This window comes from Caretta caretta, chromosome 7 (assembly GCF_965140235.1).
Source record: "Caretta caretta isolate rCarCar2 chromosome 7, rCarCar1.hap1, whole genome shotgun sequence".
In the NCBI taxonomy this organism is placed as follows: Eukaryota; Metazoa; Chordata; order Testudines; family Cheloniidae; genus Caretta; species Caretta caretta.
Window position 1 is genome coordinate 67,057,158 of NC_134212.1, and position 19,149 is coordinate 67,076,306.

Genomic DNA, 19,149 nt, shown 5'->3' on the forward strand with positions numbered 1-19,149 from the left:
GGTGCCAACTACCTCTGGGTTTTTTTTACTTTATGTTTCTGCATCTAAACCATCATTTGGTTTTTGAATAACTTTGGCATAAGAATTTCCTTGCTAGCTCTGGAGGAAAAGCTTTAAAAGTAGAACTCAGAACAAAAAATGGTCTGTTTTCCTGTAAAGCAAGAAAAAATGCATGCAATCTGTTTGGACCATGTGTTACGTTGGATTTAACAGGATAACATTAGATTAGACCAGCGGTTCTCAAACTTCATTGCACCGTGAGCCCCTTCTGACAACAAAAATTACTTCACAACCCCAGGAGGGGGGACTGAAGCCTGGACCTGCCAGAGCCCCACTGCCCTGGGTCGGGGGGCCAAAGCCCAAGCCTCACCATTCTGGGCAGGGGGGCCAAAGCTGAAGCTCAAGGGCTTCAGCCTCAGGCTTTGGCTTCAGCACTGGGCCCCAGCAAGTTGAAGTCAGACCTGGCAACCCCATTCAGAGGGGGTCGCGACCCATTTTAGGGTTCCGACGCACAGTTTGAGAACCAGTGGGTTAGACTGAGCTAGCTAACATAATCTTAACACCTTCTATAACTCTACTCAAGGCAAAATTTTACTTTAGCATGTGCTAAACTGGCTGAATTAAAGCCTAGCGGAGGATAAAAGCCACCAAACTTATGAAAATAGCATCAGTGGGAAATTGAAGAGGATTGAACGTAAAGAAGGGAAGAAGCCTAGAAGTCCGCAACAAATTTGGAACTGGGTCTGATGAAAAAATGTAGGGGAAAATGCTTGTGTTTCACAGGCTGAAGGACTAATGCATGTCATCTCCTCTAACATGCTGCTAGAAAATGATTAATGTTTCAGAATGATGTATTTCATAGTCGTGGTATCAATGGAATTTAACATCTTGGTCCGTTCAGGTGGATGCTAGAATTTCTTCTCCTGAGTTGAACTCTGTGAATGAGTTCCCACAACAGGCTTATAAGTTAGACTGAGCATGAGAGACTCTATATCTGTGGCTTGAAGGGCAAGGAAACAAGTCATTTAGCCAGGTTTCAGGGTAGCAGCCGTGTTAGTCTGTATTCGCAAAAAGAAAAGGAGGACTTGTGGCACCTTAGAGACTAACAAATTTATTTGAGCATAAGCTTTCGTGAGCTACTGCTCACTTCATCGGATGCATTCAGTGGACAGTCATAGTCCTACACAGGCGCCAGCTCTAATTTATTCTTACTGTACAGGAAACTAGAACAATTGAGCTAAGATCAAGTGTAGTATCTGTTCTTATCAGTTTAATATCTGATATGTCCTTTATTTGAAGACTATATATTAAATTAAATTTCTAGCGTTATCACGAATTTACATTTCTTATTTTGTTAATATAAATAATGTGAAATAGGGTGCTCATCCACAAAAAAGGTGAACGAGATGACCCCGGCATCTGGAGGCCCATCTCCCTCTGCTCCACCATCTACAAGCTGTATGCCAGCTGCCTCGTGGCAAGGATCATGGACTGGTTTGTGGGCGGGGGCGCGGTCAGCTCAGCACAGAAGGGCTTCATGTCCTGCGAGGGATGTTACGAGCACAACTTCCTTCTTCAGATGGCCATGCAGGCAGCCAGGAAGTCCAGGAGGCAGAGCGCCGTAGCATGGCTTGACCTGGCCAATGCCTTTGGGTCCATACCCCACCACCACATGTTCGCCACCCTGGGAGAGTTCGGGATTCCAGAAACCTTCATCCAGATCCTCCAGGATCTCTGCAAGGATTGCACCACCACCACCCGCACTACGGACGGAGAGACGGACACCATCCCCATCCGCTGCGGCATGAAAGGGGGCTGCCCCCTCAGCCCCATCATCTTCAACCTGGCCATGGAACCGCTCATCCGAGCCGTCTCCGGAGGCTCAGCTGGCTTCGACCTGCACAGCAAGAGAATCAACATCCTGGCCTATGCGGAAAATCTGGTCCTGGTCGCCGACAGCTCGGTAAGCCTCCAGCGGATGCTTGACATTGCCAGCGAAGCCGCCGAGTGCATGGGCCTTCGCTTCAACCTCAAAAAGTGGGCCTCCCTCCACGTCGAAGGCAGCGCCAGGGCTCTGGTCCGGGCGTCACAGTTCCTGATCCAGGGCAAGCCCATGGCCTCCCTCGAGGAGGGAGAGGTATAGCAACACCTGGGCACACTCACAGGAGTCCGCGTCCGACAGACCCCCGAAGACACCATTGCAGAGATCTTGCAGGATGTGGCCCAAATCGACTCCCCCCTGGCAAAAGATCAATGCCCTCGATACCTTCCTGATCTCCCACATCTCCTTCGTCCTCAGGGGATCAGCCATGGCCAAGGTCCCCCTGAACAAGGCTGACAGCACCATCAGGCAGCTGGTGAGGAAATGGCTCTACCTTCCCCAGAGGGCCAGCACTGACATCATCTACATTTCCCACAGGCAGGGCAGCGTCAGTGTACCTTGGATGGGCGACCTGTGCGATGTGGCGGTGATCACCCAGGCCTTCCACCTACTGACGTGCCCGGACCTGACAGTGAGGAGCATCATGGAGGAAGCTGTAAGGGACATGTGGTCAGAAAACGCATCGCCAGGGCCACCTCCGAGCAGGATGTCGCCACTTACCTCAGTGGCTCTCTGGAGGCTGAATTTGGGAGAGAGGGGGAGACCTGTCCTCTCTGGTCCCAACCCGCAACACCTCAAGATGCCTAGAAAAGAGGATCAGCTGCTGCTGGAAGTGGTGCGAGGAGTGCCGGGAGCTGGGAATACTGGTGCTGTGCATAAAGATCCCAGACCACACCATCATCACTCTAACCACCAGAACGATTCTGGAAGGACCCTGAAAGACTCCATCCGCTGCCACTATGCCGAGAACCTCAAGTGGAAGCGGACCAGGGCAAGGTGTTTGAGGTGTCCAGCAAGTGGGACGCCAGCAACCACTTCCTCCCCGGGGGCAGCATCACCAGGTTCACCGACTGGCGGTTCGTCCACTGGGCCCGACTCAACTGTTCCCCTCAAAGGAGCCATCCACCATGGCAACCGGGACAGGCATTGCAGGAAGTGCGGCTACGCCAACAAGACCCTGCCCCATGTCCTGTGTGGATGCAAACAGCACTCCGGAGCCTGGTGGCACCGCCACAATGCCATCCAGAACTGGCTGGTGAAAGCCATCCTGCCGCCCCTGGGGAAGATCACCGTCGACTCTGCCATCCCCGGGACAGACAACCGACTGCGACCTAACATTGTCGTGACTGACACAGAAAAGAAGAAGGTCCTCATGGTAGACGTCACGGTGTCATTTGAGAACAGGTCACTGGCCTTCCACGACGCCCGCACACAGAAGGTGTTGAAGTACACCCCGCTGGCCGACACCCTGAAAGCCCAGGCTATGAGGTCGAGATCCACGCCCTGGTCGTGGGAGCGCTGGGTGCATGGGACCCCCACAACGAGCTGGTACTGAGAGCGTGCGGAGTCTGTCAACACTACCGCCAGTTCATGAGACAGCTAATGGTGTCCGATTCCATCAGGTGGTCCAGAGACATCTACATGGAACACATCACAGGACACCGCCAGTATCAGGTCGAGTAACCGAGAACGCTGACCAGGGAAATAACCCACTTCCTTCCCTGATGAACCGAGAGACGCACCCCAGCCAAGTACTTATTCTCTACACCAATACTGACATGGACTCTTAATACATTCCATGGGTGGCGTACCTGAGCCCATTTATCCACTGACACTTTAAAAATTCCCACTCCCCAATCTGGATCTATGCTGGTTATGTGATATGCATGTACCTCATGAACCTTGTAACTGATACTTGCAATCCCCCTTAACCCAAGCCTGACTCCAGATGTACAGTACCTTCCCTCTTATGTAAATTTGATTTTAAACATTAACTTTAATAAAAATTTTAAATCTGTTCTTATCAGTTTAATATCTGATATGTTCTTTATTTGAGGAATGTATATTAAATTAAATTTCTAGTATTAGCAAAAATTTAAGTTTCTTATTTTTTTAATATAAATAATGTGCAATAGGGTATGCTACATTTGAATTGTTGCTGGTAATGTATTTTCCATGTGTCTTTCTTAAAGGCAATACTGTATACCAGTGACTTGGGAGTAAGCAATTTATATTTCAAAAAATATTTTAATCTGAGGTTTGCAGTGCATGTCCCCTGCCTGTTTATAAATCTAAATTTTAAAAAGTATAATAATAATTTCCATATTTCAAGTTTTACAGATACAAACTAAAGAATAAACATGTACTGTTTTTGTGGGCCCTTTAGGTGAAATATCGACATTAGGTGGTGACCTAATATTGAATTGTTGCTTATGTTGGCTTTTGAAGCAACACCCAGTACAGAATATCAGTGTTTATAATTTGATTGCCAACCCTTCTGCCTCTACTTGTCCTCAAAATATATACTGGTTGCTTTTTTTATGATGCCATGGTTATTCCATTCTTCATTGTCCTATATTGGTTCAGGTCGAGTTCCTCTCTGCCAGCATGTAGATTCAGTGTTCTGTCTCATCTTGAGAAAGTCATCCCCCCTGTATGGCAGGGATTTGCTAGCTCACCAAACTTTTTGCTGTCTCCAGTAGGTGGAGGTAATAATACTACTGGTCACATGACACACAGGAAAGAGGGGGCCACGTATCAGGAGAGAGCCTTCTATTGGACTGTGAGCCTTGCCTGTGGGGGAAAAGGGAACCCCTTCTGATTGGCGGCCTTGCCCCCCTTGCCTGCCTCCTACCAATCAGAGCTGCTATCGGAAGAGCTCTGTCTCTTCCCCTTCCCCTCAGCAACCCAAAAGCATTCTTGAAAGAGGGGAGAGGGAGCTAAGAGCCCAGTAGCTCAGGGATTCTGCTACCTCTACCCCTCCTGTGAACAGTGAGGTCAGGAGAGTTTCTCTGCTCTTCCCTATTCCCCCCTGCAGCACCCAACCCGGGGGCGGCAGGGAACACGACTCCAGGCCCCACATCAGGCCTGGGACAAGGGGGAAGAACCCCAGGAGCAGCCAAGTTGAAGCTGAGAGGTAGAATTGATGCAGGGACTGGGGGGACAGGATTGGTTGGGAGGCAGCATTAGTTGCTGGTCAGGGGATGGGCAGATGTTGTGAAGGGGTGCTCCTGCGGCAGGGACCAAAATCATTTTACCTAATAACGTTGGATTGGCAACACTAGCTGTCAGTCATACAGTGCTGCTGGGAAGGGGCAGGTGGAATTCAAAAATCAAAAGAACAGATAAAAAAACACACCCTATAATTTTAAAAAAAAAACTCATGATGTTGGGGGTGGGGAGGGCAGGGACTAACAACAGATTTGTTCTCTTGAGGTTGACAATAGTGGGACTGGGACACCCACACTGTAGCTGCCCCTGACTGTTCGCAAGAGAATTGTCTCTCTGTTTAGTAGGCTCCTTGGTGAGGGATTCAGCATGTCTAACTATTCCCATTCCTTCTGCGGAAAACTCCAGCAGAAGACACTGGGACAGCTGTACACAGTAACCGAAGTTGGTTACTGGGGATGTGGGGGGAATACTCCTTGAAGGGTCGGGAGGATCATTCTTGTGAAACAAGGGGCAAGATATTGTTTTCCTGAAACCAAATAACAGCCAGAGAAGACAGGCAGTACCCCCTTCCTACAGGGCCCATAGTCTGCATTCCATTGAGCTGGTTGTGAGCCCTTCCAGGAAGTCTTGGGAGCTTTTTGGTGGATGTCATTCTCAGGCCCAGGAGGGCCCTAGGCACCTGTGAATGTTCCTTCTGCCTTTTTTATAGATGAGCAAACTGAGACACAGAAAGCTTAAATGACTTGCCCAGGGTCTCATGGCAAGTAAATGGCATAACTGGGAATGGAACCCCGATTTCCTTATTTCCAGCCCCCCTGCTAGGATTACTAGACAATGTTTTCTTCTTATGCCTGTGAACATGAATCCGTCAGAAATGGCATGCACAGTTAGCTTCTTGCATGAAAGGTCTGTGTGTAGGGGGGAATATTGCAGTGCAATGTGGGAGGCGGGGAAGGGCATTCAGGGACAACTGTACCTGCTTGGGCACAATTTAATAAACAGCAATGAGCCAAGGAAGCAGTCTGTGTTCCAGATGCATTGTTATCTGTAAAGTCTCCTATCTAGCAGAGTGCTGCAAAAGGTTTAATGCAAATCCAAGGCCTCTACCATTGTGAGAGACAGATTAGGTCTCATTTGCATTCTTTCTCCTATAATAATTACCTAGCAAGGAGTGCCTGTTACCATTAACTTCATTCTGTTTGCCTGTGATAACACCATCAGCAATCTCTTCTCCACGGATTATGGACACTATGAGAAAGGGGTGATAGGAGAAAATTTGAAAGCTGATAAATTGAAATTCAGATGAAAGTGTGATAATAGCCATTAAATATATCTGGAGAAATACGTGAACAGAAGAGGAAAGGCCAGTATTAATCTATAATATTGATGAGCTGCGTGGTTTCAATATAATTTAGTAAAGACAGCACATCATTTTTACTTATCTTAAAACACCTGTGCAGTACTTGTCTCAATGGTTTTGTTCCATTTTAGGAATTGGCTTTGAAGTAACTCTCAAACTGGTACAATACAGAGACCAATTTTAACAAAATGGTTTACATTTTAGCCATCCATGAGTGAGTGTAAGTGCACACCAAAAAATAAAAGAAAAAACCCAACGACCCCAGTGGCAGGCAAATCTGCGTAGGACTCAATCTTGACTTTCAGATTGATGTTAAAAATAAGAGTGGAGATTATTTATCTCTTTTTTTTTTTTCAAATTACTGCTATAAAAGGGCAAAACAAAAAGTGCAAAGAAGTTTGGGAGAATGGTGATCCCAGGGAAACCAGTTCTGTCTACAGTTTAATTTTGTATAAAGATAAAATAAAATATTTCTTCCCACAATTTCTGTTTTGGTTATAGTCTCTTGTCTCTGAGTTTGTGTCATTCCTGATAAACCAGTGGGGGTCACTGCAAGAGAGGCAGAGATCCTATTATTTAATCCTATCCATTCTCTTCCTTGGTTCAATCTGTTTGTTTCTATGAACTTCCCAGTCATGGGAGCAAGCTCCCTACTCTGCAAATCAAACCCTGAACCCTTGCACAGTAGTAGCAAATTGCTACCATTAGATCTAGAGCTGATGGCCCATTTCAGAGCCTTTTATTGCATATTGCACATGCCTTAGTAGAAAGTCCCCTTTTTGCAAAGAGGATTGAGAGCACAGTAAAGAATATTTTGCAGGGGGAAACGTTCTTAGTATCGCCGGTGCCTTGTGGAGAGGGAGCGGCATATACTGCTGATGTGTGTAATTTTTCTTTCTATTGGTTAGTAGAATTTTGTGTATTTCAAGGTTTTCACTGGAAAAAGCAAGCTCTGTGTGTGTGTGTGTGTTTAAATCATGAGCAACTATCGATGTACTGCTAAGCCTCTTTCTTATCTGGAACAGGGCATCAAAGCAGTTAGTTGTATTTTAAATAAATTTTCCTGTGGCAAGTATAGCATGTGTGGGACATAAGCTGTCACCTTCATCTTACATCCCCAGTGGAAATAGCAGTGTGTGAATGATTGGGCTTCAAGAGCCTGTTATAATGTTTCTCCCTTCCCCCAACCTCCCTCCTCCCCTCGTGGAGGCTCTGTGGGGAAGAAGGGGGTGGGTAAAATAGACTGTTGTTAATCTGTGGGTTAGTCACATAACCCAGCTAATGAATTACTAGAAAAATCCTTTGTTTACTCACTGTCACCATTCTTGGCTGTTAAAGATTTGCTAGCGTAACACAAAGCTTTTAAAACTTGATTCAGCCCTTAAGAGTTTAAAGATCTGTTTGTGTGTGGACTTGCTTAGGTATATGGCTGGGTTTCCCTGTTTCCCCAATTTGATATACTGGATTTACAATCTGTAAACATGGCCAAACAGAAGTGCATTTTTTTGAATCATGAATGGAATACCTTCAGTCCCTTAATAAGCAAATTCGGGTGTTGGAGAACCGTATTCACTATAAAATACAGTGCAGTTGAAATGTTTGGGTAGAACCGGTTGTTCTGCATTTTTTTCCAGTTATGGCATTTGTAGTGCCATGTGGAAAAAGGCACATATTCCAAAATGCAGAGAAATGACATCCTTATGGAAGACAACCTCTTTCCTGATTAGTCTGTGATTACAGTTGGACATGTTTAGAAACAAGTAGTAAGGTAGTCCTTCCATGAAGTCTAATAGTTCTATTGGGCGGAGTTTGGGGGCAGTTTTGGATCCAAATATAAATCTCTGTGAGTATGAATCCTTCTTCAAAGGAAACTGTTCTGTTGAAGGACACCTGGGCTGTTTATATCTTGCATCTCTGCCCACACCCACAGCATCCGAGGTACTTGGCCTGGGAGAGAAATTGCTACATTTTTCTATACGTGGACTTCCTTCATTAGGCTTATTGATGGTGTTTAGATCCTGTTCCACTGCTCTGATAGGGAGTTGTACAATCTGAAGGGTGTTCTCCTTTTACCCTTTCTCCACCCAACCAACCTCCATGAGCTGTCCCTGAGGGGCCCCCTAATGAGTGGGGGGAGTTAGGAATGTGGGAAAAGGGTAGAAGGAATATGGACCATCACCTTGGCAATGAAATGTCTCTTGCCATCCGTGGAAGTCTTGTGGTGTGTTTTTTAAGAAAAACATCTGGCCCAGCCAGTTGGCCACTGGTGGGATATAGTGCTTTGAATGGAGATACCTGGAAGACACAGAAGATCTGAGGACTGTAGGAGGCCGTACAGGAAGTAGGGTATCTGTGTATTCTTCTCTAGGGCTAGAAAGGCATTGGGTGGATAGGCAATTTTTAGTCTTCCTCTTTGGACTGACCCTGATATTAAGATAACCTGAAGGCACAAGTTTCTCTGGTTTGGGGTTTTGTCCCGTTCAGACCTTGGCTTCAGTATTCATGACCAGAAACCATGCTTCAGACTTGAAGTTTAAAATCTGACATTTTAGACCTCTGGTTGACCATAATTTGCCATACTCTTTTGTTCAAGTTCTCCTATGCTAACTAAGGGTTTCAGTATAGAAGAATCAGCTATTCTAAAAGCTGGCATCCTAGAGAGAATGAGGAAGCTAAGTATAAGCCTGCAAGCACAGCTTGTGTACATATTTGTTGAAAGCTAATTGACAATGCAGTTGCCTTTCAAACTTGTTCTTTCACCTATCAGCGAGCACAACTCTGGTACTTAATGTACTGTTGATTACGTAAACACTACCCTGAAATATTTGCACAGGCAATTAACTCTTGTATTTTACACTACTTAGGGTTACAAATGGAATCCTGTTAGAGAGCCCAAAATTATTTATATTGTGAAATGTATTTAATCATTAGATTAAATAATATTCGTATATACAAAATATAATAATATTGTCCTTCAAGCTGGCTAGTGTCAAATGTGACAATGTAGATCAGAAATGTTGTAAGTCCTTCTAGTTAAATGGGATAAAAAGTTTCTTGCCAGGAGTTGACGTGACTTTCTTGATAATTATTCCCTTTCCTGCACCCCTTATATTTTAGTGGTGGTATAACTGGCTGAAGTTTACAATAGCTCAGATGATTTTGTTTGGATTGCATTTAAAATAGAACACATCCCCCTTCTATTAGTTCATCTATTCCATGGCTATTTAATCCTTCTAGTCAGTATCTAACACACTTAGCTCTATCTGTTATAGCAAAATTTGGCTGATAATGAAGAAACTCATAGAAAGCATAGAATGCAAGACTAAAGGTATCTGAATGAGACCGAGTGCTCCGATAACTATGGTGGTAGGGCACTGTACAAATACCTGGTTAGATGCATCTCCACCTTACCCCACTCTCAAGAGAAATGTGATCACACCACTGCACCAGGGTTTTCAGTCTTCATTAATTTGCATGCAATATGTCCCTGAAATTGGAAACAAAGTCCCTTAGGCCATGTCTACACTACCCACCGGATCGGCGGGATCGGGGATCGATTTATCGCGTCCACTGTAGATCCGATAAATCGATCCCCGATCGCTCTGCTGTCGGCTCCGGAACTCCACCAGGGCGAGAGGCGGAAGCGGAGTCGATGGCAGCTGTTGATCCCGCACCGCAAAGACGTGAAGTAAGTGATTCTAAGTCAATCTAAGATACGTCGACTTCAGTTACACTATTCTTGTAGCTGAAGTTGCATATCTTAGATCGATCCCCCCCCCCTCTAGTGTAGACCAGGCCTTAGAGCCAAAAAGCAGCAGCTCAACAACTTGTGCCAAATGATAAATCTGTTAAAAGTGTAACCACCAGCAACAACCATCATCATGTCAGGCCTCCACCCCCTAAAGGGACAGATGTTTACAAACTGTGGGCCTAATTCTGCCATCGAATGGATTTGATGGTAATTTCTAGTGTGGGTTAATAGCAGAATAGTAAAATAGTGCTCATGACACGTGTGCTCTTTTGATTTTGTTTTTCTATTTATGGACTACACACTGATTTTAATTCTGTGACATGCCATTTTTAATGTGATTGCAGATAAGAACATAGTTCTCTTGTAGAATGCAGAGTGAGTCTGTTTAATGAGGGGTTGTCAGTATTATCCTATATTTTATTTCAAATTCTCTCTCTCTCTCTTTCTCACACACACATACTCTCACACTCACACATACACAGAAATATTACACTCATTTGGACTGGAACACTAAAAATCCTTTATAAATTTCATTTAGTGAAAGTCTGCAACCAGGAACACAGTTTAATCAAACTTATAACATGGCTGGAGATTAAACAGACCTGTTAGATAATCAAATCCATCTCTGTATATGTACAGGATATAGTTTATCAACTGAAGTCCCTATCTGATATTACACTTGATCTGAGCTAAAAATTATTGAATGAAATATATCGCTATTAGATGGAACCTTCCAAAGTATTTCCATTTATAATGTTATAGTAGATAGATAGAACAGGGGACACAGCGGAATATAAACAGTTACAATTAGCCATATGACAGGTTTCAGAGTAACAGCCGTGTTAGTCTGTATTCGCAAAAAGAAAAGGAGTACTTGTGGCACCTTAGAGACTAACCAATTTATTTGAGCATGAGCTTTCGTGAGCTACAGCTCACTTCATCGGATGCATACCGTGGAAACTGCAGCAGACTTTATATACACACAGAGAATATGAAACAATACCTCCTCCCACCCCACTGTCCTGCTGGTAATAGCTTATCTAAAGTGATCATCAAGTTGGGCCATTTCCAGCACAAATCCAGGTTTTCTCACCCTCCACCCCCATACACAAATTCACTCTCCTGCTGGTAATAGATCATCCAAAGTGACCACTCTCCCTACAATGTGCATGGTAATCAAGGTGGGCCATGTCCAGCACAAATCCAGGCTTTCTCACCCCCCCACACTTTTTTTTTTTCCCCCCAGGGACGGACACACACACACACAAACTCACTCTCCTGCTGGCAATAGCTCATCCAAACTGACCACTCTCCAAGTTTAAATCCAAGTTTAACCAGAATGTCTGGGGGTGGTGGTGGTGGTGTAGGAAAAAACAAGGGGAAATAGGCTACCTTGCATAATGACTTAGCCACTCCCAGTCTCTATTTAAGCCTAAATTAATAGTATCCAATTTGCAAATGAATTCCAATTCAGCATTTTCTCGCTGGAGTTTGGATTTGAAGTTGTTTTGTTTTAAGATAGCGACCTTCATGTCTGTGATTGCGTGACCAGAGAGATTGAAGTGTTCTCCGACTGGTTTATGAATGTTATAATTCTTGACATCTGATTTGTGTCCATTTATTCTTTTACGTAGAGACTGTCCAGTTTGACCAATGTAAATGGCAGAGGGGCATTGCTGGAACATGATGGCATATATCACATTGGTGGATGTGCAGGTGAACGAGCCTCTGATAGTGTGCCATATATATATTCTTATAACAAGAAGTCAGAAAGATAAGGTCCGCAGTTATGGTGCATTGCAAAAAGAGAGGAAAGTCTATAGAAGCAGAAAAGCACAACTTGACATGTATTGATGTGTCTATTTAATTAAAATTATAATTAAAATAATTAAAATTTATTTAAAGTGCCTATTTAATTCCCTAAGTGTTACTGAGTGGAGGTTTGTTGAGTATACCATAAGTCAAAATGCTAATGTCTGAATATGTTTAAGAGACAGCACTGAGGTCCAGATTTTGCTAATGGGGGAAAAATTACCATTTTCATTTTGAAGGAAGTAGCCCATTTAGAAATTTTGAATTTCACTTGCTTTGCAGATGGTATGAATTGATTGCCTGTAAAGTTAAATTTCCCTCTGCTTTCTCTTCCCCCTCCCTCTTCTTCTGCCCTGCTCTGTCCCCCCCTTCCCCCACCCGCCAAAAAGAGTGAGAATTGCTGCTGATTTCTTATTTTAGAAATATAGGAAACTCCAGGCAGAGTGGTGGACCATGTGCCCAGAAGACTTATTTTGGGTTATTTGTAGGTTTTACTTTACTGATTTTTGATGCAAGCTCAGTGACATCTTGAGACTGATACTTACTTTCAGATGTTTTTGACATTCATGTAAATTTCACCGCGAGTGAATCTATCCAACTGATTCGTACTTGTGATATAGTGGTGGGCGTTTGTAGTATGCTTTAAGTGCCTGATTAAAATACACTTAATACCAATGTTTTTTTCTGTAAGGTAGTAGGGATTGTCTCAACAGCCATTATAGAAAAATGTTCATTTGTGAGTGAATGGAACCAAAATAGAATGTACAATTGTTGATAGTTTTCAGTAATACCCAGAGATGGTTTCACTTAAATTCCATGATAGTCCCCTTGGGCTGTAAGAAAAAAAATACATTTACGAAATCATTACTTTTTTGCCAGATGAAAAGAAACAGGAATAATATTTTATTTTGATACGTTCCCACCTGATTGCTTTTTCATTTTTTCCTAGATTGGTTGATTGAAGTGATACTTGGGAAATGAGTAGTAATACATTGTTTTTAATTTCGGAAGAATTTGGGCTCACTTTTCCTTGTTTTGTTTGGAAATAAATCCAAAACAAATGCTTCAGTTTAAAATGGGTGTGTTTGCACGTGAGCTAAATAACTTTTGATACAGTATTTGAATATGATTCATATCAGTTTTATAGTCTAACTGATCTCTTAATTTCTTAATTAACATTTCTTAATCCCAGTTCAGTAGCCTGTGGGTTCTGAACCTGGATGCCACAACCCCTTTCAAAGATCCGGTGGCTCAAGACCACCCTGCATTTATGCACAAATGGGAAGGGGGGGAGGGCGGGTCATGGTATAGAAAAAGTTGCAACCACTGCAATAGTCACTATTCCTAAACAGATCAATTTGAGGAGATTATACTGGGAAACGTATTTTGTATGAGCACTTTAATTCTATAACCGGTTTAAACAAGACCAAACCTTTTTTAAAAAAAATGACAAATGATTTTAGTTTAGCATCTTTATTTCTACGGTATGCCTCTGATCCTTCCCCCACTGCCAACATTGCCCAGCCTAAGGCTTTTTGCTTATGGTGCATTTGCTAGTCCATCTCAGGGACTCTAAAAGCTGTGCATCACTTGGTTACAGGGCAAGATAACCAGCTGGTGTAAATTGGTATGGCTTCATTAACTTGAATTTAGTTGGTCAGCTGAGAATCTGACCCATGGACTGGCCACTACAACTCGTCTTTCATTAAATTCCACTTTACTTCAGCATGTAGTAGTATCTTTCATGGTGACCGAGTTTTAAGGCAACTAGGCAGTGCTCGCTAACGCAACACTGATTTCTATGCAGGGGCAGCTTTAGGCAGTGCCTAGGGTGCCAGATTTCAGGATGTGACAAGAGGTGTGGGTACCATAACTCAAGGACTGGTTCCGTGACAAAACTCTAGACCACACAAACTTTTCACTGTGCAGTTGATGTCATCCTCTTTTGCCAGTGCAGGATACATGAATTTTCACTTTTGGTCTCCTTCTTCCTCCTTTCCCCCCAGTTATTTTTTTTAATGTATCTGGCATTAAAATCTTAGTTGACCCTACATTTAAAATCTTAGTGCACCAGACAGAATGGAAAAGGTAGTACAGCGAACATGGAGGACTGGCTGGCGGGAAGGAAGAAACTAATTTAGGTGACTTCATTTGATCTGATCTTTAAATGATAACATGGGTTCAGTAGTTCTAAATAATATATCTGTCATAAGGTCTTTATCTACTACAAATATGTTATCAAGTAAGCTAAGGGACTGAATAACAATGATTGGTAGTCTTTAAATTGGAAAGAACCTAGTTATGTGGATATCATTCTTTCTAGTAAAAAGAAAAGGAGTACTAGTGGCACCTTAGAGACTAACCAATTTATTTGAGCATAAGCTTTCGTGAGCTACAGCTCACTTCATCGGATGCATTCCGAGTGAAGTGAGCTGTAGCTCACGAAAGCTTATGTTCAAATAAATTGGTTAGTCTCTAAGGTGCCACGAGTCCTGCTTTTCTTTTTGCGAATACAGACTAACACGGCTGCTACTCTAAAACCATTCTTTCTAGTAACTTTGTAATTGATGGATGTAACTTGAGCCAGGATGAAACACCATATATTGGTTCTATATAAGGAAACAAAGCTTCTAAAGCATATTATGGTGTTAGTTTGAGTGTTGGGTTTCACCCACATATTGTGAATCTGAAAGCCAGGTAAACACCAAGGTTGTGCTTTTTTTTTTGCCCCCCCCCCCCCTTTTTTTTTTTTTTTCTTTTCTTTTCTGGAGAGAGGGAAAACAGTAACCCAGTATTTGAAGCATGCAAGTTATGCAGATGTTCAAAAGGCCAAATAAAACAAATAGATGGGCTGCAGCTGCTGGAGCAGTCATTTAGCTAGGCATGTTTTGCTGCTGTGATAAGACTGCTCCATCGTGCCTCTGGCTTCTGCCTACTAGAGGGAAATAACACGGTGAATTAATTTGCCCTATTGTGATTGTAAATATGAAATCCCAATTGCTGTGACTTCTGAAAATTATTTTTTCCTATTAAAAAGAAAATACACAGAATGGAGTAGGAGGTGATGATGTTCTTTCCAATTAAGGAAAGGGGAGATTTTTCAAAAGCACAAATGGGAATTGTGTACTTAATTCTCCTTCTCCTTCATTGAGTTAGGTGCCTAATTTTCATGGGTACATTTGAAAAATCTCCCCCAAATGGAATAACATAATATTTTAGGGCCTGAAAACTCTCTGAGAGCACAGAAGGAGACTGAACATGCTTCATTGGTTAGAATGGCTAGAGACCTATGTCCATCGTTAGCATGAGTGAGAAAAGTTAGTGAAGCTGTTTACTATGAATACTCTGCCAGCTTTGGATAGAATGTATCACAGGGGAGACAAGAATTATTGGCTCAGAAGTGATGAGCAAAACTTCTGTGACCAATATACTTGGCAGAAGGGGTACGGTATTGACAGTCAGCCAAATGAAATCAGCAGGGAGTTGAACTACAATCGTACCTAACAAAGAGTTCCGTTGCTTTCAAGAAGGGTATTCTAGTGACCTTGTGGGGGATTCTGGTGAAGTCTTCCGTAGGCTCCCATCTTTGCAATTGACTCTCTTGCTTTTATATATGTTTTGAAGAGTGGTGTATGGAAGAGCAAGCAGGATAGTGATTCTTTGTCCTGTGACTTTGGAATTTGGTTGTGTGTTTGGAAATTATCATGCTGAAGTGTCATCTTTCAAGGTGGGAATCAATCACCCAGAAGAGCTATCCTGTTCAGGGTTTTTCATTTAGAATAATCTCCTTTCACAAAAGGTAAACTGGAGTTAGACCAGATTTGGGTGAAGAGCACAGCTGCCAGGGCACCATCAGAGCCAGCGTTATTTGTTGAAGGAGTATGGTCTTGGACATTGCAATATATCGGGCAGGAAAGCTGAGCGCTTTTGGGGAGTCGGGAGCTCTGTTTAGTGTTTCCTTTTTGCAAAAAGAAAAGGAGTGCTTGTGGCACCTTAGAGACTAACCAATTTATTTGAGCATGAGCTTTCGTGAGCTACAGCTCACTTCATCGGATGCATACCGTGGAAACTGCAGCAGACTTTATATATACACAGAGAATATGAAACAATACCTCCTCCCACCCCACTGTCCTGCTGGTAATAGCTTATCTAAAGTGATCATCAGGTGGGCCATTTCCAGCACAAATCCAGGTTTTCTCACCCTCCACCCCCCCACACAAATTCACTCTCCTGCTGGTGCTAGCCCATCCAAAGTGACAACTCTTTACATAATCAAGGTGGGCCATTTCCAGCACAAATTCAGGTTTTCTCACCCCCCCCACCCCCATACACAAACAAACTCACTCTCCTGCTGGTAATAGCTCATCTAAACTGACCACTCTCCAAGTTTAAATCCAAGTTAAACCAGAACATCTGGGGGGGGGGGGGGTAGGAAAAAACAAGAGGAAACAGGCTACCTTGCATAATGACTTAGCCACTCCCAGTCTCTATTTAAGCCTAAATTAATAGTATCCAATTTGCAAATGAATTCCAATTCAGCAGTTTCTCGCTGGAGTCTGGATTTGAAGTTTTTTTGTTTTAAGATAGCGACCTTCATGTCTGTGATTGCGTGACCAGAGAGATTGAAGTGTTCTCCGACTGGTTTATGAATGTTATAATTCTTGACATCTGATTTGTGTCCATTTATTCTTTTACGTAGAGACTGTCCAGTTTGACCAATGTACATGGCAGAGGGGCATTGCTGGCACATGATGGCATATATCACATTGGTGGATGTGCAGGTGAACGAGCCTCTGATAGTGTGGCTGATGTTATTCGGCCCTGTGATGGTGTCCCCTGAATAGATATGTGGGCACAATTGGCAACGGGCTTTGTTGCAAGGATAAGTTCCTGGGTTAGTGGTTCTGTTGTGTGGTATGTGGTTGTTGGTGAGTATTTGCTTCAGGTTGCGGGGCTGTCTGTAGGCAAGGACTGGCCTGTCTCCCAAGACTTGTGAGAGTGTTGGGTCATCCTTTAGGATAGGTTGTAGATCCTTAATAATGCGTTGGAGGGGTTTTAGTTGGGGGCTGAAGGTGACCGCTAGTGGCGTTCTGTTATTTTCTTTGTTAGGCCTGTCCTGTAGTAGGTAACTTCTGGGAACTCTTCTGGCTCTATCAATCTGTTTCTTTACTTCTGCAGGTGGGTATTGTAGTTGTAAGAAAGCTTGACAGAGATCTTGTAGGTGTTTGTCTCTGTCTGAGGGGTTGGAGCAAATGCTGTTGTATCGCAGAGCTTGGCTGTAGACGATGGATTGTGTGGTGTGGTCAGGGTGAAAGCTGGAGGCATGCAGGTAGGAATAGCGGTCAGTAGGTTTCCGGTATAGGGTGGTGTTTATGTGGCCATTGTTTATTAGCACTGTAGTGTCCAGGAAATGGATCTCTTGTGTGGACTGGACCAGGCTGAGGTTGGTGGTGGGATGGAAATTGTATGCAGGAAATAGCCCGACTTGATTATGTAAAGAGTTGTCACTTTGGATGGGCTAGCACCAGCAGGAGAGTGAATTTGTGTGGGGGGGTGGAGGATGAGAAAACCTGGATTTGTGCTGGAAATGGCCCACCTAATGATCACTTTAGATAAGCTATTACCAGCAGGACAGTGGGGTGGGAGGAGGTATTGTTTCATATTCTCTGTGTATATATAAAGTCTGCTGCAGTTTCCACGGTATGCATCCGATGAAGTGAGCCGTAGCTCATGAAAGCTCATGCTCAAATAAATTGGTTAGTCTCTAAGGTGCCACAAGTACTCCTTTTCTTTTTGCGAATACAGACTAAGACGGCTGTTACTCTGAAACCTGTTTCCTTTTTGTCTTCATTTAAGTTTCTGAGCAAAACTCTTGTAATTTCTTTCTGTTCCTGGATTTCTTGCCCAATGAGAGCATAGGGTGTTTTTTCTCTTTGTCTTTGTTTTGGTGGGGGGGGGGGGGGGAGTTGTGTACACACGTGCCAGTGTACATATTGTTTCACTAACACTTTCTGTGTCCATTGTAGACCATCCTTGTATGTCTGGTCTGACATTCTTCTGGTCAGGAAATTGAAGACTTTGTATTGCTCAGAGAGGACAAAGAAAGAAAAAAAGAAAACACACACCACACAGAGAGACGTCGAGGCTTCAGAGATCTTTGATTATTAATTCTCAGTAGATTAAAGAGTCAGTGCAGCTAGTCCTGTAATGGCAAGGAGAGACTTCCATGTATTTGAGTGAACAGTTATTCCATTGAAAGTATGGCTGGCTGTTGGATCCCGTGGGCATTAGTGAGATGGGTCTGTGTTGGACTTCTGTAGAGCAGCAATATGGGCTTCAACCACAGAAATTAGCTGCTTATTACCAAGTGGACTTTAGCAACCACAAGAGAAGTCATCTGTGGTTTTAAGGAGGATTCTCCAAGCTGAATATATAAAGGCTTTTCACCACTCCTTGCTGGAGGCATCCAGATGTGGTGATTGAGTATTGGAGTAGCAAAGGCATCAGGAAACTCAGGAGAGGCACTTACTTTTTTCACATTGTAGAAGGTAAAGGAGGGAGGTGTGACTGGGGTGAGGGAGAGGATGTAGAGTGGGAGCAGTCTGTTACTGTTGTTGTGGTAGCACCAAACTGGTCAATAAGATGTAGTGTCTGTCTGCCCTTGATACTTTCTGTGGCCCTCAATTCCATCTGAGTGCCTCAGAATCTTTTAATTTAGTAATCCTCACAACACCCCTATGAGGTAGGGAAGTGCTGTTATCCCCATTTATAGCGGGAGAACTGCGATACAGTGGGGGGGAGGGGTATGTCTATATTTAAACCTCTACAGCAGCACACTACCTATGCTGATGGGAGGGGTTCTTCTGTCGGTGCAGGTAATCCACCTTCCTGAGAGGTGGTAGCCAGCTTGACAGAAGAACTCTTCTGTCGATGAAAGTTCCCAGTGTAGACCAGCCTAAGTGATTTGCCCAAGGTCACAAAGCAAATATGTGCCAGAGCTGGCAATTGGGTGTTCCAGCTCAAGGCTAACATCCGAACCATTGTATCATCCGGCTTTTGAAACCATAATAATTAGTAAGCAGTATGAACTTTGCTCTTAGGATGTCACCTTGGTTATGTAACTTGGATACCTTATTATAAATCACTTACTCCAATTCCAACATCAACTGATAG

At 43.5% G+C, this 19,149-nt stretch overlaps 1 protein-coding gene and 1 pseudogene across 11 annotated transcripts in view; both read left to right on the top strand.

The window, feature by feature from the left end:
- The window catches only part of ZMIZ1 (zinc finger MIZ-type containing 1), a 474,637-nt gene that overhangs the window by 81,401 nt on the left and 374,087 nt on the right, over positions 1–19,149 (top strand). The window lies entirely within an intron of this gene.
- On the top strand, positions 1,201–1,335 carry LOC125640704 (U2 spliceosomal RNA; annotated as a pseudogene).